Below are 23,546 nucleotides of genomic sequence, written 5' to 3'. Positions count from 1 at the left end.
AGGGGCAGGTTTTAGACACACAAAGTTCGTACAAGTTCTCTGCTCGGGACATCTCAGAGGCTTAGATCAGATTGCTGCTCTGACCGCCCCACGAGAACACAGTTCTGGCTTGTGGTCCCATTATCAGACCTAAACATGACACATCCCATCACTGAACTTTTAAGCACTCGAATTCACCAAGTATCCACACTTAACTTTTTTAAAATACCACTTGACTACAAATGCCACACCGGTTATATCACAGAATTGAGGCATTCAACGCAAATTCCAATCACATTCTTGCTAATGAGAAGTGTTTACCAAATAGTTATGTAGTTCTGTAAACAGAAAGCAATTTCCATTCTTCTGTCTACAGTGGTGTCAGCATTTGCAAGCCATTACTAGTATGGATATAGCTGTCTACTCCAGTCGTTCGCACTTGCTATCAAACTGGCATTTAAGGATTTGGAATGCAGGACACAAGTCTGCAGCCTAAAAATAATATCCTGAGATTTGATCCTGCACTTCTTATTCAGGCTCAATTAATCAAGGTTGCCTAACTCTTCAGAAGTAGAAGAACTTTTCATCAGCAGATTGAAAACACTTTCCAAATGAAATGCCTATCAGTATCTCCTTTTTACTATGGGGAACCTGAAAACGAGATTTCACCTGAGAAAGGGCTTTGAGGCTAATTTAGGAGTACTGTCCAAAGGGATGAGGAGTCCATTATTCAAAGTTATCTTTTATATTAAGAAATAAGCTTTTCCTTTAAGACCATTAGAAAGTGATATATCACAAAATTTATCATACTGTCTTTGAAAACCTCACACAAAGATAGCTTTGCAAATTTCAGAAGGCCCAGGCTGAATAAGAATAGTTTACTTGATCTATAGCAGTAAGTTCAGTTTTCACTGTAAACACCACCCAGGACTAAGGAGAAAATTCTGAATTACTCCAAGGAAAAGAAGAATTAAGAAATTAAATATTTTGATCAGAAGGCATCTGTAATCTTTCTGAACAGACAGGGCAATAATGTCTAAAACTAAGAAGGAAAACCACATTTATTTTTTAAGTATTTCATTGTAAGCTCTGAAAAGGTTTTGTTCTCCTTTGGAGAAAATATAATTCATACTTAGAAGTATGTCGTTCTTTGATAGCAATTTTATCCATGGAGATTGGCTACATGGAAGCCAAGCTTGGCGGGGCAGTTTTGGGACAGGGCAAAAGCAACATAGTAGGGGTGCAGAGGAAAGCACAGCCAGAAAGGCACAGCCTTCCGTTCTTGACTGGACCAGAGCTGGGCACTCCAAAAAGCAGACTATTTCACACTTAAATGTATGTTTCATACTTGATGTTGTTCCAGAAAACAAAAACAAAAACAAAAAAAACCCCAGCAACAAACAAAAAACAAAACACCACACCAAAAAACCCACAAGATAATTTCAGGATATATAGGGCAAAACCCACCTCTCAACTAACAATATTGATTCCTTTGGACATTCAAGCTGAGATGCCATTAAGAAAATTTGAGTTTCAGAAGCACCACAGGTTTTTTGGCTAATTCAACTGTAGAGTCAATCATTCAATGATTAATTAAACACCAATTTTGAAAATCCCTTGACAAGAAAAATAAGAGCCTAACCAGAAAACAAAACAAAACAAAACCCACTATTGATAACAAGATATCAATATCCTTTTGTAGAAGGTTCATTCTTTAAGTTATATACATTCTTTTAAACAATGGTACATTTACAAAAATAGTTTTCTGAAGGCAAGCTGTTCCCTGTTTTCTGTAAGCCTCCCAAAGTAGAATTGCATAAATGCAATATATACACCCTATGAACTTAAATGCAGACTTCTGATATATTCTTTTAAACAGGTAAACAAAACCCACTGTCAGTGTACTGAGAAACTAGGGGACAGATTCTTTAGTCTAAGGCACAAACAATGCAGAGAAGATTTTGACATTCAATGCAATGACGTTAAGAAAGACTAGAAATTAATATCACCAACAAATCAAAATTAGTATTAAAGAGTTGTTACCTTCTCCAGTGCATGATACGTAGACTTCAGTCAAATTTCCAATACCTGAAAGTAGAAATTCATATGGAAGGTCAGTTATACTGATATTTTAAGTCATTAAATTCATTCTTATCCACATTAACTTATTTTGCAGAGTAAGAGGCTGTCTTTGATTATTTTGAGTTTGCTATTTTCAAAGTACCACAAGATAAAAGCAGTAAACTGGTCAGATACTCTATAGAATTTTTCCACTGCTTGATTCGCAGTTTCTCCCTACTCCACTGAGGTCCCCCTCTCGGCGAGCCCCCAGCCGTGACGCACGGTTCGCCAGCCCATTGCTCGCTGCAGAGTGTGCACGTTACCCAGGAGTTCAGCCATTTCATGTGGGACTACCTGAACCTTATTTTTTTCATCTTTGACTTCACCAAGGGCTGAAAGCCTTTCAGCTGCTAAAGCCTCTCACAGTGAATCCCCATCTTCCCCCACTGCTCAAATGCTCTTGGTCTCCCAAAGCTGGCATAAATCTCCAGCTTTCTCCCCCATCACTGCTCACTCAGTGCGACTCTCAGTTGACGACAAACCAACCTAAATCCCAAAGAAAGAGCTGAAGCACAGCCATTTCCCAAGGAGTTCCAGTACGACCATTAGATCATCCAAACTACTCACTAATCAAATTTTGAAAAGTAGAAAAACAATGGGAAACCTGTTCAATACATGGTTCTTAATCATATAGCTTCACATGTTCAGCAGCTGGCTATGGGACATACAAAATACACGTGGTAGATGCAGAAGATACATTTATGAAACTAGAAGTGGGTAAGCACCATAATGCAGCAAACGTACTGAGGAATATAAGCTTTTTTTGTACTATCAACGCATCCCAGATAGGAGAGGCACACAAAAGTCTGACACTTTGGCCTAAAGATAAGCATTGGTCATCCATTTTCTAACTGAAGGGTTGTAGGTTGTATTATAACTCAAGGTGAAGAAGTCACAACCAGAAGACACCCCCACGCTTCTGCTCAGGTCTGTAATACAGTTGCTACTGAACTCCCCGAGAATACAAAAGGCTTCGACACCGCATGCTCTTACCAGTTCTGCTGTGGGAGATTCTGTGTGAAGGAATTACTTTACTGGTAGTCTACAGGCCTATTATGGCTTCATTTAACAAGTATGTACCACTCGCAAGCAATCAGCGGCTTTCAGTAAGGACTTGGTATGACGTTTCTCAGCCTGCGCTTCAGACTTACACTCAGAGAGTGAAAAGAGTCACAGGCTGGCTCATCTGTGGTTTTGCACAGCACTACTTGCCACCCAGATTTGCTGGAGGGAAGAGCTCCCTTCCAGTTCAAGAGACCTGATGGGCAACAGGTGGGATCCAGCACCAGCACCGAGTATGGGCAAGCTCGTTCATAGTCAAACAGGCTTCAGGGAAGGCAGAGCCAGATGGAGCCCCACCGAAGTGAGCACAACGCTGGGTAGAGCGCATAAATATTTGACATTCGGAGCTACACTAATTAGACATCAAGAAGAAATGAAGGGTTTCATACCAATCAAAATATTACTCTATTTACTGTAACTGTTCAACTTATCACTTCAGTCACAGAAAGTTTAGAACAACTTGCACAACTTAAGAAATGCTCTAACACCAACATTGCTACATATTTTTAGACACCTACAAATCCATCCGTCGCTGGTGAAAAAAAAGACAAAAAAACCCTCCAGTTTTTTACTTGGAAAATTCTGATCTTCTCTATACTTGCCTATCCATCTCTAAAGTATCCCTGAACTTATGTGGGCATATAGGGCACAGAGCCAAAGCCGAAGAGAGGTTTCTTAGAAAACACCTGTCACACAACCTTCAGAACTGCATTTGGTTGGGGTTTTGGTTTTGTTTTTTTTTTTTTTAAATCCCTGTCATGCCTGTGTGCATATTTGAGCTGGGGTGGGTTTTTTTTGGCACTCATGTGGGAGACTGGATCAAATCTTCATTTTTCTCTTCCCCCACAATCCCAGCAAATGCACTTACTGCTAAGCCTATTACTGCTTTCTTCTGTTGGAGCTGCTCACGTTGGTTAGATATTCACTCAGGCAGGACATCTGATCTCCCATATGCCCACTGTGCGCTTTGGATACTGAATAATTTTGGGGTAGAAGGAACAGGTGACTGGTTAAAAAACCTCTATATTATAACTTCTGTCTACTTAACAGATCAAACCAGCAGCATGTACCTACTCAAATCCTTCAGAAATTTCAGCTTCCAACAACAGAAACATTTTTGTGGACAATTTCTTAAAACACTTTGCATTGGCAGAGCGATACTGACTTAAACCATGGAATAGGCAAATTCAGAATGTTTTTCTTTCAGTACAGTACTTCATCCCATAGTAACTGCAAAAGGCTGAACATTGCTCTTCATAGTCATGTGTTTGAGACGGTGATTAAAGTAATTAATGTGATTATCCTCACAAGCAGCAGTGAACCTGGACTTCCAGCCTTGAAAACCTAAAGCATTTAAGTTACATTACCCCCAAACGTTCAGCAGTGCCCAAGCAATTTTGCTAAATAATAAAAAACCTCCCATAGCCTGGAGGGTTTGGCCCTAGCTTTCCATCAGTTCAAACACACACCTTCATCCCAAGCGAAGAACAGACTGGAACAGGTACTGAGGGAAACAGACGGTGCTCTCCCCTACGTGACACTATGGAAGACAGCACACTAAAAACTGAATTTAGCAGCTTCAGTATTTTCTGCATCCCTTGTCAACAGAAGGCTTTGAAAAAACTTCAGAACACAGATATGAAGTTGTCTCCAAAGGAAAAGGCAACAACACTCTTTTAATGTGGCTCCCCAGTTGCCACTCCAGTTGTTCTCAAAAGCTATAGCTTCCAAGAAACCTAAAAAGAAATTCAGTTTTGCGCAATCCTCATTTCATGTAAAGGAACAGCACACGCTTCAAGGAAAAAATCACTTACGGATAAAAAATAAAAATAGAGGCACCACTTCATTTCACAGAAATACTGTATAATTGCACACACACACACCAATCTACGTTTCAAGTGGAGGCAGTTCTTTGGGAACTGGCAACAGGGAGCGCTGACAAGAGCCTGAGGAAGTGCTGATCTCTCTGCTGCCAGCACAAATCTGTGCATTACACTCCAAGTTTATATTGACACACTAATGCAGACTGAGCTGAAAGAAGCTATCCCATAGAAAGCTGAGGTGCATTTCCCACCTGGAAGTTTGTTAGCATAATATGCAAATACTGACACTCCTAATGCATCTTTCCTCAGAGTATTTATGTGAGATAAGACTGCAGAGTAAGGGTGATGGTATTTCTTTATGGGAGGAAATCAAGCCTGGTCGATGGCAGGAACATTACTGATGCATCAGGCTCTGAATCCCCAAACCAAAATTTTCCCTTGGTCACTTCAAACATGCAGCAACTCATTTGCTGATGATTTTTCATCTTTTTACTATCCCTAGCTCTATTCTGGGCTTAGGTTTATTGAACTAGCCTACTCTGGCACTGTTTTGTATTGCCTGCCAAACCATAGACTAGTGTTGTCCTAGCTTCCAAATTTACTGGTTTTAAGAAAGCCTAAATAAAGAAACTATGAGACTTCGCATCTCTCTGCTTCACTCCAGTCTCAAGTGAGGCACTCCAGAAGCCCTCAGACTGCAGATTTGTCTTTATCTGAAACCTTCTATATACTGCTTAAGAGCTTTCCCACTTCTGTTTTCTAATACAAACTTGATATCCTTCGAACCTTTCACTTGCTGTAAACGCAATATTCTTCACTTAACAGCAAGCAAGCTATAGAAATGCGAGAACCGCAAGCCTGCTAGCCTACGGGCTTATTAACACAGGTTATTAAATAATCAAGTGCATCTGAACCTGCTCTTGCTTATTTTTGTTTCCAGCAGTCCTACCAGCCTTCGTGAGAAAAGACGTTCCTGCAACCGCTCCTATTGCTGTCCCTATTCCCGCTCCTGGAGGGCATTTCTCAGAGCAAAGCCCATGCCCACCCAGCTTTACCCTAGACCTGGCTCTGCTCCCTTCTCAAAAACAAAGCCGGAGGACACTAACTCTGAAATATCACCCAGTTTTACTACCTACATCAAGAGATGATCAGCAAGTGGTCCAGCAAAGAGGGTATCAAGCATCAGCCACATCATTTCCTTGCTGAGGCATACGTCTTACACGACAGGAACCCACCCTTGATTCAGCATCATCTACCAGCTGCAGCTGAGACATGGTGCAGCCCTTCCTCAGTAACATTTGAATCCTTGGCTTGCCTCCTGTTCGCGAATTCAAACGTTATTAACACAATAGATTGATTATGGGAGCTAAATGGCAAAGACACAGTTTTCTGAATCTGAAATATAAATCCACTACGCATTTGTCACAGAAGCATTTCCTGTACATTTAAACATTGTTTAGTGAGTCAGCCAAAAGCATTTTGCAAGTGTAATCTATCTCATGGAGGAAAAAAACCAAACTCAAAAAGCCTAATCACCATCATAGCTCTCCCACAGCTTTATAGGTTTAACTTCAAAGTAAAATGCTGTCAAAATAGAGATCCCATGTGGTTTATTATAACAAAAAAAAAAAAGTGAAAATTAAATATTTCACAGTGTTATTTTGAAGTAGAAAAATACCTTGGTCTCATCAAGTGGGGATGAGCACTACATATTTATATTGGATTTTTAGGCTTTACAATGCCATTTGTTTGATGTCATTTGCTTCACAAATGAAAAGAACATTGACCTGCATGACTGCATATTGATAATAAAATAATCTTTAGACACCAGAATTCTTTGGAGAGATTGTCAAAGAAACCTCAAAACGATTCACCAGCTGGTTCATAAATTGAACCTCTAAGCTCCATAACCCTTAAAATTGTCTTCTATTACTTAAAATGGGCTTCCCGGCTCCACCAGAATAGGCTCAGAACAACTGCTTGCTGACTGTACACAGAGAAGAGGCACCTGTTTGAAAGAGATGTTCCTTCACAGCTGTTTTCCCATAGAGATACAGGTGAAGAGTCCATATATCAGTAAGAAGCTCAGAATAACTACAGGAGACTGCATTCAGAGAGGATGATGCGTTCATCGCCTTTCTACTTTAAATGCAAAGTAATGAAACGCATTCAATTGTTTTGCATTGTCCGTGAGTGATACTCGAGTCTCTCCAAACTGCTGATTAAGAGATCCTTTGCTCATTTGCATGTAGTGCCTCAACCCAGCCACTTACCAAACGTTACTTTAACTGAACGTGTCAGGCTTTGATGACGCAAAGGGAAAATTCACTTCAGGTACAGTCAGGGTTTTTTGCATCTGTTTTCTCATTACCAAGATATAACATCATCTTTGCAGTCCACTACAGCTTGTTTTCCAAGCAACAGAAGGGGCTGGATTGTACCAGTTCCTCACTAAGAAAACAACCACATTTTATTCACCATCACTGTAAGCTGCAGGTTTATAACCTCCTTAATTTTTAATGAGATGTCAAGAGCCCATGTAGTAGTTCTAGTGCCGTACAAGACCTGAGCTTAACTCCTCCTCCCCAAGGAACAGAGGTTGCACAAGCTCTCGAAACCATCGCCAGCCCATGAGCGGCTCCGCTTGGTGGTGACTGAAAAAAAGGCCACCGCAGCTTTACAAAACCAGATGGGATCTTCTAATACTTCTGCACTTTCTTTTCAAGTTTCTACTTGGCCAAAAGCCTGCCTCAGCTGAAGGACACAGCGCAAGGGATATTGTTCAATGTCACAATCTGAGTGATTCTTTGCATGAAAGAGCAAGCAGAAGAGGCTATACCTACCAGGGAAGGGAGGGGACCATTAGTTCCCCTTCATTTCTTGTTCCTATCACTCTATTATATTAAATCTTTTCTTACTGGGATTGAAGTGCCAGAAGCGAAAATTAAGCGATCAGAAATAGCTCTAATCACTTGTAACCAATTACAAAATACCAAACAAGAAAGGTCAGTGATAAAAAAAAAAAAAAAAAAATCAGGCACCGAGTAATTAATGTGTACACAACTTGTAATAATTAGCAACCTTGATGGTTAATTTCACATGGTTTACCATCCAGTTTTTATTTGAGGTGACAATTTAGTGCTTATTTGCTAGCTAAGGTATGTATTCACGTAGTGCCCTGATTGCTGTAAATGAAGGCCTTAAATATTTACTGCTAGTAAAACATTTTAAACTTTTAGCAAGATTATCTTCTAATACTCAGCAGTGTGAAATTTTTATGACCTTATGTGTTGAGGAATAATCTTCTGCAACAAGATAAAATGGATGTACGCCCACAGTCTATCCTTGCTAGAGCTACAGCTCCATCACCATTAAGTTGTTTGTTTTCCTTTTTTTTAATTTGTTCCTTGTCCTTGCAAACCAGAAGACATTTCAGATTGCCTACATACTCCTTCAACACCATGTTCTCCAAAAAAATGAGGTCTTTTGCTTTCTAAGTTAGTTTCTTTTAAAAATTACTAAGTTACATAACTAGGTCACTCAGTGCAGAGATACTTGAAGTCTGCACAGGGTTTTGAAGTTAAACACGTACACACCAACCACAAAATACACACCTCGTGGTGCTCACCCCCATTCTTTTATATAAAAAGCAACAGTATGAATAAGATATTTAACTTTATATTGCTCTATTCAACCAACATGGATCAAGGTTAGATGAACACAAGACATGACAGTGACACCACCAAAAAAAAAAAACCAAAAAAAACCAAGCCTCCAACATTGGACTAGAAAGTCCACGTGGATTTTGCAGGTTGCCACCACAAACACACACTGTAGGGTGTTTGGTGTGGGAAGCACACAGCCAGGGTGGGTCTGCTCATCTCAAGGGTGCCTCAACATAACAAGTAGCATTTTTTAATTCTTTTTAACCCACTGCTCTCTCAAGCATTGGGGAACAAAGGGGTGGACCTGAAGCTTCAATAGCCCATGCACTGTTGTATTTCCATTTATTAATGCTCTGAAAATCAGCAGAGACATATTAACATGCTGCTGCTGCTGCTCTTGGAGGCTCACTGACAGCCCAGGGTGAAGGTAGGAGAGCCAGCGACTGACTTGAAGAGCAGCACTCAGTGGAAATGCAGTGGATATCCCAAGGAAATGCCTCTACTTCTACTGCCTTGAGAAAAACCTTTTGTTTTTAAAAGTGCTGAATTGTAACTAAACAGAACTGTTGCATAATCAATCTTTAAGACAATCAATTTAGCAAGTCCTGGATGCCACTAGGGAAAGCTGGAAGCAATACCCACAAAAGCCACCTTGACCTTAACAGCCAGCTAAAAAAAGATGTTTATATACAGTATTTTCAGAATAGGAAACTGATACATGACTTGCCAATAGTTTGCAGTCTTAATATTCAGCAGACAACTACAAAAATTTTTTTTTTTTTTTTTTTTTTTTACCTTATTCAGCCTGCTCTAAGCAGTGCACAGCAAGGAAAGCAAGTATAATAAAATTGATACTATACACGGCAACAGCAAAAGCCTCATGAAAACTTCCCAAATGCAGAAGAATGTCATTAGTGACTGGCATCCAATAAATCTCACTTCCCCAGAAAAAGCATCCAGGATTTCTTGTTCAGGACAATTCCATCACTAATCAGAAACCCATGTCATGAAATTATGTCTCAGTCAGAGGTTTATTCCAAAGGATCATAAAATACGCGAGAATAATGAATGCACATAAATAACAAAATGCAATCTTTAGTTTTCTAAGATAAGTTCCTTCTAAATTATCAGTTTATAGATGAAACTAATCGATACATCCAAAAATCTCAGTATTTACTAGCAGCAGACAGCAAATAAAGGCGAGTACAAGCTAAAAACCTAAGAGCATGAACAAAACCAGAAAGGCTGGAGGAAGTAATAGAGCAAAAACTTTGTATCTGAAATAAACCGAAGGAGCATGTGCCGTGCAAGGGGCAGAGATGAGACCGTCCCCCATCTGTGACAACTGAAAGCAGTACATGAAGACAAAGGTCCAGAAAGTCCATTTATTTAGTTTAGTGCCATCTATTTAATGCACAAGTTAGGTACCTTTTCTTTTTAAAGGTATAAAAATAGGCAAATCCTGAACAATAAGACTAAAATACTTTGAAGAAAGAGATTTAAGCAAAGGCCACATACATGTATCACCTACAGCCTGCACACACTCTAAATACTAACTGTAAAACCAGAGGAGCTTAAGGTACAGTAGCAAACTGCTTCCTTCAGATTTCAACTAATTTTGTAACTGATTTTCCTAAGTCTAAACAGAAACAGTAACAGGCCACGAGTATTTTTCATCCAGCATGCAGGCTACCTCTTCCCCTGTAACTTCCCACTCCTGCAGCAACACCCTGCAAAAGAACTAGGGAATATTTTATCAATTTATTCTCTCAGAGTCACTAGGTTATGACTAGGGGGAAAAGAAAAAAATAAAAATCTGTTGCAATGTAATCTATCCACATTCAGAAGCAGAGAAAGCTATTACTCTGCGTCCTAGTGATACCAAGCCCTTTTCATACAAACAGTAGAACAAGCTAAGCTACCAAGCCTTGACATCTGTCAAAACAGAACAGGTCTCAAGTAGTAATTTATATGGGTAGCTTTTTTTCCTCCTCTCCTTCCAGTAGTTCAATTATTGCAGCAGCATCATGAATAAGTGGTGTTATTTTCAGGGAAAATTAGAGAAAAAAAGGAACTATAATAAGCATAGGATTTACCAAAATCCCTTTGTTTTTTTTTTTTATAATGTATGTCTAAATTACTCTCCCTCCCTTCACTGTCTTCTGCTGCAAACATGATCAGTTCAACAGTTTCCCCCTATTTCAGATTCATCAATTTTGCCACGATGTCCTCTCCATTATTAAGTCCTATTTGTCTTAATCACCCAATTAGTTTGACTACATTAATAGGTGTACAGGATGCAGGGGAAAAAAAAAAACCAAACACAAACACACAGCTCTTAGCCCGTACGCCTACACCCTGGGTAATCTAAAAGTAGTAATGAATTTAGCTATAAAAATTAGTATGTCAGCACTAGGTTGTGTCATTGTTGACCTAGTGGAGCACAGTCATGCCTTCAGGCTATGTTTTTACATGCAGATAATTTGTGTTATAAGAAGCAGGCCAGATTTGTTTACACAGTCAGTGGTCCATGTAGCATCAGCCAAGCACATCATCACCTTCCATGGGTATTGAAGCCAGTGCAGATAGAAAGAAGGCTGAAAAGGTCTTGGATCATTTTGGTAACAGTAGCATTTTAAATGACAGTGAATATAAAGCCCAGTATTTTTCAATTCTCAGCTGCTCAGTTCTTTTCTGTTCTTAGCAATAGGTACTCCTGCCTTGATCCTTTGGCACCTGACACTAAAACTCAAGCAAGAGCTAAGGCCACACTTCAGTAAAACGAGCACATTAACAGTGACATGCTTTTCAAAGGCTAACACTCCCAGCAGCTTCATTTTGATGGGGTGACGGTCTCCTAAGCTGATGCAGCCCACAGGGTAGAGGAAGGAGATCAAAGGAAAGGAGTAGGGCTGGAAGCCGCAGACGGACCTGCTCAAGGATCACAAACAACCCCACCAGAGCAGACAAAATCCTGTTCATGAAGGTCAAAACTGGAGCTCGGCAACCGTGAATCCCACGAACCAGCATAAAAGACTCAGCCAGCCACACCGCATTTTCAGCCGCGTAGGCAGAACACCTAGAAGAGCAAACCTGGTCCTGAGCGTGGGAAAACATCGCTAGATTGCATTTTGACCCCACTGATATTCGGGGGATCTGAGCTTGCTGCGGGAGAGCTACGTTACAGTGCTGTTGATAAGGGCAAAGCATCCAGGATCTCAAAAAAAGGAAACTGTAAAAAGAAAAGGCTGTTTGCTTTAAATGCAAACAACCGAACTTCAAAAATACTCGTGGGTGGGTTTTGCTTGGGGGTTCTTTTTGGGGGGGAAGAGTACAAACATGCAATGTCTTTCTGATTAAGAACTAGGAGGAAGCTTTGCCCTCCTACAGATGAGGGGAAACCACACTGCAGCACGGCGGTGTTAACAGCAAGGGCCACTTGGCCAAGACACACAGACGGATGAGCAGAGCTCAGGAGAGACAAAACCCAGAAGCTTTTGGTCGTTATTTTCTAAAACCGCATGCTCTTTGCCATTTCATCGATACGTAGCTCGAATCCTTCTAAGTTACAGCACCTTTTTCCAGCTTGCATCCTGCAGCCCAGTACAGCAGAGGTGCAGGAGGCAGCACGGGAGGTCTGCAGCCATCCGGCAGCGCAGCATCCCCGGCTCCTGGCAGCATTTGCTTGGGAAACCTGAACAGTTTGGAGCAGGATTTGATCCCCTCCCAGCAGCTCCACTTCCTTAACTGCAGCCTCCATAGCAAAATAGCCAGTTGGTTAATTACATTGTTCCACCAAACATTTATTATTAGTAAAACAGATTTGTTGTGGCTGCCGGGCCACGATTGTGGATGTGAAAATATGTTTTGAAAGCCAAAAGGAGAGTACCAACTTTCCCATAATACGGAAAAATCTGAAAATTAGAAAAGATGTTCATAGCATCCAATATAAAATGTTAATGTTCAAGGTATACACAAATATAAAGTTAACTATGTATGCATTTCAGTAAATATCCTTCTTCATAAAAATGAGAGCTCTGTAAGATGGTATAAATATGTTTTCTACATATCACAAGAAGGTATAAATATATCGTGTGTATCTTTTTATATATATCCCACATGAAACATGCTGAGAAATTTAGCTTTTTCAAGACAAGCACTCACACACTTGAAACTTTCAGAAATTAAAGTTTTAACAAAACTGAAGTTTTGTTCCTTTGCACATGCATTACTGTTATCTTTTATATAATGTATTTAACTAAAGCCTTGGGTCCAGTGCAGCTTAGAAGTAAAGAAACAAGTAACAAAACAGTTTTGCTACATCTATATAAATCAGGCTCTGGCTTTCTGTCTGAAGTCTTTATTATTACTGCAACAAAGTTGGCTAGCAAGCGCGTTTGAGAGAAATTAAAGCAAGGCAGCTCAAATTTTTTTTTTTTTTTTTTTTTTTTTTACAAATGTCTTAAGGAGTATGGACTTTTTACAGAAGTTTTGATTTTGTCAAGTATATTTGTTTTCCCTGAAAAAAAAAAGTTGTAGTTTTTCCTTTTGAAAAAATAAAAAGCTTAAGTATTCAGCAAGTAAGCCCATTTTCCTCAGTTTCTGCTTTTCTAGCCAGTTCTACTAAAAATGCACTTAATTTAAAATTCACATCAGTGTCAAAATCAATCCTATCTCTTCCTTTTAATTCTACTTGAATCTACTGCTCAAAGGTGGCACGTAACATTAGGGGTCTTGCTATGATCCAGCTGGAATCAAGTGCAGCTGATTCATTTCCCCTCCCCACTCCTCTTGAAGGAGTTGAGTCCAATATCTCCATCTTCAAAGTCATTATTCTATCAATATGCTGAACAATTTAGTAGGCAGCTGTTTGACTTGACATTTTTATACAGGTCATAAACTCACTAATACACTGAAACCTATGCCTTAACTAGTATTTCCATGGGGTAAGGCTGCTCAGGGACTAAGCCACATACATACTGCTTGCAATCACACACCACAGGACTGCCCGAGTTTCACCTGACTCTGTAGCTATTTAATGCATGTTTTGATGACCAAAACCAATTCCCCCCCTCCAGAAGCCATACATTACTATTTAGACATTTGAATATGAACACTGATAACATGAACTTTAGAATATCTGTACAACATTAAGGATATTACTTAATCCTCAAAGGCTAAGCAGCTTATGATTAGCATTGGGCTATCTCAAAAGCAGGAGGAAGGGCAGTCAGGGGTTTCTTTTGGGCAAGAACTCCTGGCTGTTCATCCACAGAGCTCTGCCCAGCTGATAAGTCCCAGGGGACTTGGCCAAGTACCTGGAAGTTGCTATTTAAGAGAGATTGGGGCGGGAGCAGGGGAGAAAACTATCTAGCAGCTAATTTCCTAGATAGCTGTTCCTATTTCTTTTCAGTATTCCTTTCATACGCAAACCTAAACCGCATGGAAATATAAATATATGTAAGAGAATAGAAGAGAAGGAAGTAACAAGTAAATGCAATGGGAGGGAGAGCCTGGAAAAACACAGCGCAGAAATCACCAATGCAAAAGCTCCAGTGAAAAACATTGTAAAGCTATGTTGCATAGAGTAAATCCTCTTTGTATACTGCTACTACAGCTCAACAATGGAAAATACCCATCTCATAGCACTTTTCTATAGTTTGAGCAGGAGTTAACTAAAATACCTCTAAGGTTTTGACCAGCTTTAGACCTTAATTGACCACTATATGCTGTGTATGGCTCGCAACCCCATCATGCAAATAAATTTCAAGTGCACTGTTAAAGTAGACCCCAATGAGTCAGTGAGAGCCCAGCTCCTAGGTGTTTCTGAATACAAATTAATCCTATTAATCCTTATTTACATCCATGAGAAAACCAGCAGATTTTAGAGACCACCTTCCAGAAGTCAAGAGCAAGCAAAACGTTTCACAGGAGTCTCGTTAGCTGCAAGGCTTCTCTGACTGACATAATGGTAACTACTACTACCAACACACCTGGAGACCTCTCAGCACCTTATGTTTGTTAATTCTTGTATCAGGACTTGCTTTCTTATATATAAATGAAGATGGCTTGTCTGCAGGACACTAAGAAGCAAGTCAGTAATTAACTCCAGGTACATGCTCACGTCTTCTGGAAGCCGTATTATCAACATAGTAACATTAGCTTTACCAAGGGAGCTGTGTAGGAGATATCAGGGCTAAGAAAACAAAATTCTGAGAAACAGAGCTCAACAGAGACACAAATAAACATAGAGCCTAACCCTGCTTTTTGAACAAAGCAATTTACCCAATCCTGCGCTTAATCCTCAGAAAGACAGGCACTACCTTCAAGCAAAAGTCTTATTCCACCATCTTCTACAATTCCCAAAAGCCTTTTGACAGCACAAGCCTTTCCCGAGCAGGACCCACAACGCTCCCCCCACCAAGAGTCCCCTGCCAACTCACGGGGGGCCAGGTCCTGGGGACCCCCTTCTGCTCCGCGCTGCTCCTCGGTGCAAAGCCAGCACGCAACCCACTCTCCAGAGCCCGATGCTCTCTGCCGGCCACCTTCTCTCGTAAGCTCCTGCAGAGCCCCATCTCCTCCCAGCCCCCCTCCAGGTGTGCTTTTACCCTCCCAACTGCCCCCAGCTGGGCACGGGGAGGCAGAGCCATGGGCAAACCTGCTCTGCAGAGGGGGGCTGGCATGCAGCCCTGCTGAAAAGCTACGTGGTGCGTTATCGTTAACACCTGTAATGCCTTCCACAGGACTTGGGTGAGAATGTTGGGATGGGAAAATGCTAAACGAGGAAGAAGACTGGAGTTGAAACACGGCTTTGATGCCACCTACCATTCGCGGAGGCAGAATGGGAGGGGGCACCTCTCGGAGCTTCTGCGTCAGTCCCAGCAATGAGGTGATTGCTAGGGCACAACATTTCTGGACAATATGAATCTGACAGTGGCATGGCTGGGAGCTATTTTGTTAAATGCAGAAGCAGCAATGAGAAGTGAAAAGATACCCTCCCTTGAGCAGACAGAAAATCTAAACCCAGGGGTCTAACCAGCAAAGCAAAGAAAAAACCTTTCATTACCAAGGCACCCGGCAGCTCCAGCCCAAGAGGAGACACGGACTATCCCACGAGATAATACCGTCCTTCGTGCCACTCAAAGCTTTTTTGTGAATCCCAAATATTCTCCCAGATCTTCAGATTAGAGAAACACAAATGCTAATGAACCGGCCTTGAGCAAGCAGCAGCATGGGGCATCTCCCCTCTCCATCAAAACCCTTCCCAGCAGACATCTCGCAGCAGGCGTAACGAAGCAAAGACTTTTCCCAGAGCTGTTATATACCCAAGGTATCCTTTCTGCTACACATCGGGGGGGGACGAACATCCCTACTGGGATCTCAGAGATCCTCTGTTACGGTAACACTAGGAAAACACTGTATTTCTTTTAAAAGGACAAGTGCCGTAGGTCGGAGGATGGGATGGCAAGAAACGGGCTGTGACTGTAAAGTCTGGCACCAGAGTGACTCTAAGTGGGGTAATGGAGGACTGAGGGAGTGAGGATAGCAGCGAGGGGAATAAAATTACCATTACTAGTACTGGACATGAAAGCCACCATTGCCCTTGATGGCATTCATAAAGTATACCCTTAGTAGGTATTACTGTAATAGGGCAATATTTTTTGTTCGAGCTGCTACACGGAAAGCGTTCATCCATGCCAAGAACGGAGGTCACTGTCTCACTGCTTCCTCACCACCTGCGCTGGTATTTCTACTCGAGAGACCCAGCACTCTCTCCTGTTACAAGTTCTCTTTTTGGGGAGGGGCAGGTTAGTATTAGGAGACAGGGAAAATATTTTAAAATGGAAAATGAACACAGGCCAAAAGCAAAATGCAATTCCGCATGCCTAAGCTTGTGGAAAGCTAACCTAACCCGTCCAAAGGAGACCCAACTTTGTCTAGACAACAGCAGTTTTGGCCACAGAAACTGTTAGACACATTGAAAAGGAAGGAAAGTCAAAAGATTTGCTCTCAACTGCAATTATTTTAACTACATATAAATACATCACTTTCTTTACAAGGTATAAATAACTACATGCAATTACATGCTAATTATTTACAATTAAATTGCAGTGTAAATACAGCAATGCACAAAGATAATCAGATGGTTACTTGTACAATGTAAATTAATTGATAACAGGAGATTTACAATTGCAAATTAGAGCGATTACATTTTGAATACTGTGTTAGATGTTAGGTATTACACACAGTTAATCACTGAGCTTTTTTTTTCCCCAATAGGGTAACATGATGCATTATACGTGGCAGTGGGTACCCCGCTCTGGGGTGACAAAGGGAGGAAGTAGGTGACAATTTTCTGAGTCAGCACACACCCCCTTTGCTGTTATTTCCGACATAATTATCCTACATAATTTCCATCGCTATCTGTTATCTGAAACATTCTCCGTGCCGCTGGCAGTAGGATACTTACTTCTGATTAGCTTTGGAGAGAGAAATTTCTACAACCTTATCTTTCACTTGCATTTCTGATTCCCTCTCCTCTTAGCTCCATCCGGCACTCAATTTACTATCACTTGTGTGGCCATCTACAGCTATAAACATAAATTGTCTGCAATTTTACGCCTTCAAAATCCTGGGATTTTTTCATTATTTCACCAACATGCAGAAGGCAAATCTACCATCTATTCATAAAATAACAGCAGTGGGTGGTTTTGCTGCTTACTGGAATGTGTTTGTCCTTTTCTTAAAGGTTGTGCATGCCTGTGCGTGTGTATTTATGTTATTCCAGAGCGTCTGCCTGTTGTCCCCAGTGCCTGCTAGAAAAAGGATGTCTGCGGTATCCGTTTGTTGATTTTCTATTGACTTCTGTTTGAGGCTGAAGGTGTTTCTCATTACTTTCTTATAATACAGTGAGGATACCAGTTTAGCTACATTGACCTTGTAATGACGTTTATATATTCTTGTATTACTGCCCGTGTTGAGCATTCTGTGTCTGTGTTTTGCTGATTTGGGATTATGTGAAGCAGCTAGTAGGCTTGGTGTACCAGCCTGCGTGTGGTCAGTAAACTTGAATCAGCTCTTGATTTTAGCCCTGCTATAACAACTTCAGGATTGTGAGATGCCATTCAGTTGATGGGACAGTTTTGCTTAAATGCACCCGACCTAAAAGTCAGAAGTCCGACAGATAATTTAACACTTAGTGTCAAATTAGGCAGTTACATGGCAACACGGTGTAGGAAGAGAACAGTAACCTGTTCTTTGGTATAAGCACTCAGAACATCATGGCCAACCTCAACCGTTTAAAGTAACTTTCAACATAAATCTGCAAGAGCTGAGATTTTTTTTGCCTTCTGGTTTATGACCCTTGCTTTTTCATTTTATATTTAAACTTTTCAAACATCATCCTGCAAATAGCGAGAAACGTATTTCAAGTGGAAGGGGAAAGTACACCATGCTGTGCCAACAGAAATAATGAATTCCTCCTAGGGTTGTTGAGGCATGTACTGATTAATACTACAACTGCACATTGCAAAAAGAGGACAGTTTGGTAGTCTAAATGGCTGAGTTTTTATTATTTCCTCAATAAAGAAGAAAATGATGCCAGAAGGCTTATTAGAAACTGAGGTCTCAATTCTCTCTGAATGAGGTTTTTGTACCCCACAATGACATACCTAAGCTCCACAAATTTGACACATGAAGAGATCCAATGGGAAGTGCATAAACACTGGACAATCTGGCAGAATCTCTTGCTTAAGCAGCACTGAATGCCTGCATAAATGAGATCTTCAGGATTTTTAGGGTGTTCAGAGATAGTGAATTTCAAGTAGAATGGTAATTTTCTGACTATTTTTTCCCTGCTGGTAGTCACAAAGATGCAGAATTATTGCAGGCTCACATAACATGCCATTTTGTTATGAGAAAAGTTGTTATTTTCAAATGATAACCGTGTAACTCTTTTTTTTTTTAGTAATTTATAAATCCAACCCAAGTACTCCAATAGCTTTGAAAATACTTTTTAGCACGTGGACCTTTTCCCCTGTGTCACAGCTTTACATCACACCCTTCCAAGCCAAAGCCTGGTGTATCTTGGTGCTACAGGTAAGAACTGAACTAAGATCGAACGCAGAAGCCTGCAACACGGCAGAGGGAGGGAGAAAGGGGCTTGCGTGTCTTGTTCTCCACAGATCTCTGCAGCTAGTGAGATACCCGTCAGCACGCAGGGAGATCTTCCAGTGTTCATGGCCACAGGCAAGGAGAAAGTTGAGAAGAAACCCGTTGTGAGCAGGTCACCTGGAGCTTGGTTTTTTGCTTAATATGGAAAGGAAAGGCTCACAAGCAAAGTGTGCTTCTGGTTTCATTTCCTTGAGGGGTCAGGTAGAAGACCAAGGCACGGTGGTCCAGATGACAAGCGCTTTACTTCTGTGGTTTGATTAGTAACTAGGTAGGAACCTGAACGTGTAAGACGGGACAATTCAACTGGAAATCTCTATTAAATTTTTTGCTTACAAAATAAGAAATTATCAGCTCTATGATCTGTAGGTCACACAGCTAGCTAGGCCGTGTAACCTGCAGGTTAAACATGCATGATTATATATCGCTTGTTAGAAGTATGACTGGACTAATTGATGGAAGAATCATGCTGCACCCAACTGACCTTATTATTGTTCAGATTAAGAAAAGGTCCCTGCAGAGCAATGACAGCCAGCGCTTCAAGAGTGTTTTCAAATCTAATGCGGTATTTTACCAACACGCAGAGATATTTCACACTGCAGTCACCCCTAACAGCATCCTGTATCAGATGACAGAAAGGAACTTGCCACCCATCATGGGGAGACCGCACAGTAATCCTCGGAGAGATGCTGTACTGGCAGGATCATTAAAATGCATGACATATAGTCTGGCTGCTATCAGATCAGCAGTGCATGGGAATATGATGTCTATAATAGGGAACATACTGGCTCCAACCTTTGTATTCATTTGGGATACCTTTACTACATCACAGTTGGACTGACTTATTTCGTAAAGGGGAACGGGCCATATGTACAGGTCTCCAGTTGGCAAGTGTCGCGAGGAAAGGAAACACAGAAAGCATACGAGCAGCTTTTTACAGCAAGTCCAGCTGAGAATGAGGTTATGATTTTCAGTTTGCAAATTATTAGTGTATGCATGGGCAAGAATACAAAGGTTCCCTTACAAAAGAGAGGCAGAGAAACAGAGCGCATTTTACTTATTCTTCAGCTCTATTGTACTTTCTCGGTAGGAGGTGAAAACTGGCAATTACTCTTGAAGATGCACAGATAGGAAGATAGAACATAAATCAAAATAAAAAGAATATGAATGCATTCTTCAGTTATTCAATGGATATTTATTCAACCAAGGTGCTTGGGAAAGACTGTTATAGCAAGCCACACAGTACATTATGAGAAGTTTCTCCAATCTGCTTGATGTTACTTGGCAATCAGAAGAAAAGGAGATGAAGAGAAGCGACGATAGTGTATGCAGCACACAATCCAAATAAAGCCATTTGGAAAGAAAAGGTCGGTACTGGTCGGGTTGACATGAATAGTATTTCTATAAGATGCAAGTAGTTCATAATAAATACATAGATGAATTTTAGGAAGACTTACAACATTTCTATTCTTGCACTCTAAGGGGATTTTAAAGGAAGAGAGGAAGACATTCACGTGGACAGTACTTAATTTTAAAGACCATATTCTTGCTCTAAAAAAAGCCTTTGTGTATTTGAAGGTCAGAATTCAGATGAACTTGCTGGAATTCATATTCATCAGGAAGAAACAAAGTAAGTCCTGGGAAGCCCATTAAAAAATATAATGTGCTTTTTCCTCAGGAATTACTCTGAAATTGGGTGTCATGTATCTGACTTAATGCTCTAATGGTATGACTTGAACACTGGGGGAGGATTTACAGGAAATATCTGTTCCTTATCTGATTATAGAAAGAAACCAAAGTCTTGCAGTCTGACATTCCAAGGTGGCTTGCTGTCAACCTAAACCTCCAAAATTAACTATTTATCATTGGATTAAAACAGAGCTCAGACCGGCCACATTGTTCAAGCTCAAAGACTATCGGACCCCAAAGGAATAGACCAAAAAAACCCACAAAGCCAGGCAGGAAAACACAGAGGCACAGAAAAAAATGAGGTGACCCGCTGACTCCTTCAGAGCAAGAAATACCACGGTGGGCCCTCAGACCAGTCCTATAGACAACACCGCTTTCCAAGTTACAGGCTGGAAATTGTGACAAACCAAGCTTGGTGGCAGTTGTTACCAGAACAAAACACCTTGAAGAACAATTTCTGTATGAGAAATGATTCGGGAGATTGCCAGCTATCAAGAAATCATTCAGAAAAATCTTTTTGGAAAGCCTCTCCTAATGAAAAACGCAGAAGCTCATCACGAGAGCCTCACTTTTCGAAAAGAGCAGTACAGAGGTTTTGTCGAGGCTGGAGCTTTGCAGATGGGATTTTATCTTAAAAGCAGGTCCTTGAAAACAACCGGGAGCATACCAAGGAGGCACACAGGCACTTCAGGGATCTTGAAAAGATATCGCAGCATATAGCAGGAGACAAATGATGAGAGTCGAGTTAGACACAGGGGGTGCAGGACCCGGTGCAGCACCTAACAAATCCCCCATTACAGGAGCAGACGCCTGCCAGGGGCTGTGCTGGGTCTGTAGATCTCTCAGCCTCTGTGCCTCGCTCCAGACCTACTGCAGATCCCATGAGCTATTGCTGAGAGTAATCTGAAGGCTTTATAGCCCAGCTGCTATGCTTGTTTGGATTATATTAAATAAAATTAATTATATTATTATATATTATGAATTATACTATGATTATATTCAATGAATGAAAACAGCAACCTCAACAAACTATATACCCTCAATTTACAAAATCTGCTGGTAGTAATTAAAAAGAATTACGTTCAAAGACCAAGGGAAATCCAGGGAAAATCACAAGACAGTGGCACTTTTGCACTAAAAACTTCAGCAGTACACTTAGGGTAATAGTAAAACAGAAAAGGAGGCAGGCTAAACTTTAAAAAGCTGGTTTTAATTTTAAAATATATACATATATATATACTGAAAGTGGCTTCTGAGGAGAACTGTGTCTTCCAAACCCACAGACCCCTGATCCGAAGCAGGCAGCGGTGCAGAGGCACCTGCCCAGGGCAGGTGGGAGCAGCCGCAGGCACAGGCTGGGTGACTGTCGTGGTTTAACCCCAGCCAGCAATTAAACACCACGCAGCCGCTCACTCACTCCCCCCCACCCAGTGGGATGGGGGAGAAAATCGGGAAAAGAAGCAAAACCCGTGGGTTGAGATAAGAACGGTTTAATAGAACAGAAAAGAAGAAACTAATAATGATAATGATAACACTCATAAAATGACAACAGCAATAATGAAAGGATTGGAATGTACAAATGATGCGCAGTGCAATTGCTCACCACCCGCCGACCGACACCCAGCCAGTCCCCGAGCGGCGAAATCTCTGCCCCCCCACTTCCCCGTTCCTATACTGGATGGGACGTCACATGGTATGGAATACACCGTTGGCCAGTTTGGGTCAGGTGCCCTGGCTGTGTCCTGTGCCAACTCCTTGTGCCCCTCCAGCTTTCTCACTGGCTGGGCATGAGAAGCTGAAAAATCCTTGACATTAGTCTAAACACTACTGAGCAACAACTGAAAACATCAGTGTTATCAACATTCTTCGCTCTGAACTCAAAACATAGCACTGTACCAGCTACTAGGAAGACAGTTAACTCTATCCCAGCTGAAACCAGGACAGTGACAAGAACACAGGAGAGAGGCAGGGAAGAAAATAATAGCTGTTTTCAAGCACGTGTAGCTTCTCTGATGGGATATTTCTAATGCAAATGCCTGGTAGACTAGGGACAGAAGCTGGGTTTTTTAGCAACAGGATAACTAAGATGAGATTATTTATGCATGACTGCAATATTACACTGCCAAAAAAGCTAACAGTGCATTAATTCCCCTGCCTACTGATTTAAAGGACCCGGTCACAGCCTTGTCAGATGCTTTTACGTGTCAGAGTGGTCTGTAGGAGCCTAGCACTGCTGCTCGTTGGGTTTTGTGTCATGCCACCACCGTAACAGACAGCTCGCCGACCGGTAAAGACCAAATCTCTGCCCTGATTTCCTCTCGGACCCACTGACCCAGTCTGAAGGATGCAGATGCCCGTGTCCCATGGCCCAGGCATCCACAGCCTAAGCTTAACACTCACAGGGCAGCTGCAACCGCTGAAATCATCTGATCCTTCCTCAGCTGTATTGAGGAACTCCTAAAATCTGGTACTCAAAGCTTATCTCTACTTTCATCAGCGCTAGACCCCAGAATGCCTTGTTATATACCCTACAACCATTAATAATATGTTGTGCACCATATGCATGATACTGGCACAAGGGGGGAAGCAAAGATCACGATGCATCAGCATTTGGTAGGTTCTGTATCACTTTAAAAGGGGTCCAAGCTGCCACCCAGAAAGTTTTTTTAAATAACCTTAATTGTTGGGCTTTTTCACCTTTATTTAAGGAGTACGAGGCACTCCATCTTGAATATAGAAGTAATGTGTCTTTGCCCAAAACAATATGCAGCATGAAGGAAATTCAAACTGACACTATTTCAAGACAGCAAAGGCAAACTGATTTAGCAACTCTGACAGGCATTTATAAGCAAAATAAAATGTGAATCTAATTTCAGCCTACCGTACTGAAATAATATGCAACATGTTTTGATGTCATAACATGAATATTTCATATATGAACAGCATCTTGTTTGGTAGTGAGATGCTTCCAGACACCTGCGAGAGAAGGTCCTGGGAGACAGAGAAGGCTTAATTGCTATTTCTCAGTGAGCAACCT

General features: G+C 41.2%; 1 protein-coding gene across 3 annotated transcripts in view; it reads right to left on the bottom strand.

The window, feature by feature from the left end:
* Positions 1 to 23,546, bottom strand: part of LOC128137068 (contactin-4) — a 351,999-nt gene that overhangs the window by 308,938 nt on the left and 19,515 nt on the right. For all 3 annotated transcript variants that reach the window (XM_052777691.1, XM_052777698.1, XM_052777690.1), the window contains exon 2: positions 2,023 to 2,067. The gene's annotated coding sequence lies outside the window, so the exon portion shown is untranslated. The remainder of the gene's footprint in view (positions 1 to 2,022; positions 2,068 to 23,546) is intronic.

The sequence above is a fragment of the Harpia harpyja genome, chromosome Z (assembly GCF_026419915.1).
Source record: "Harpia harpyja isolate bHarHar1 chromosome Z, bHarHar1 primary haplotype, whole genome shotgun sequence".
Lineage (NCBI taxonomy): Eukaryota > Metazoa > Chordata > Aves > Accipitriformes > Accipitridae > Harpia > Harpia harpyja.
The sequence above is the reverse complement of the archived record's forward strand: the minus strand, read 5'-3'. Positions and strand labels throughout refer to the sequence as shown.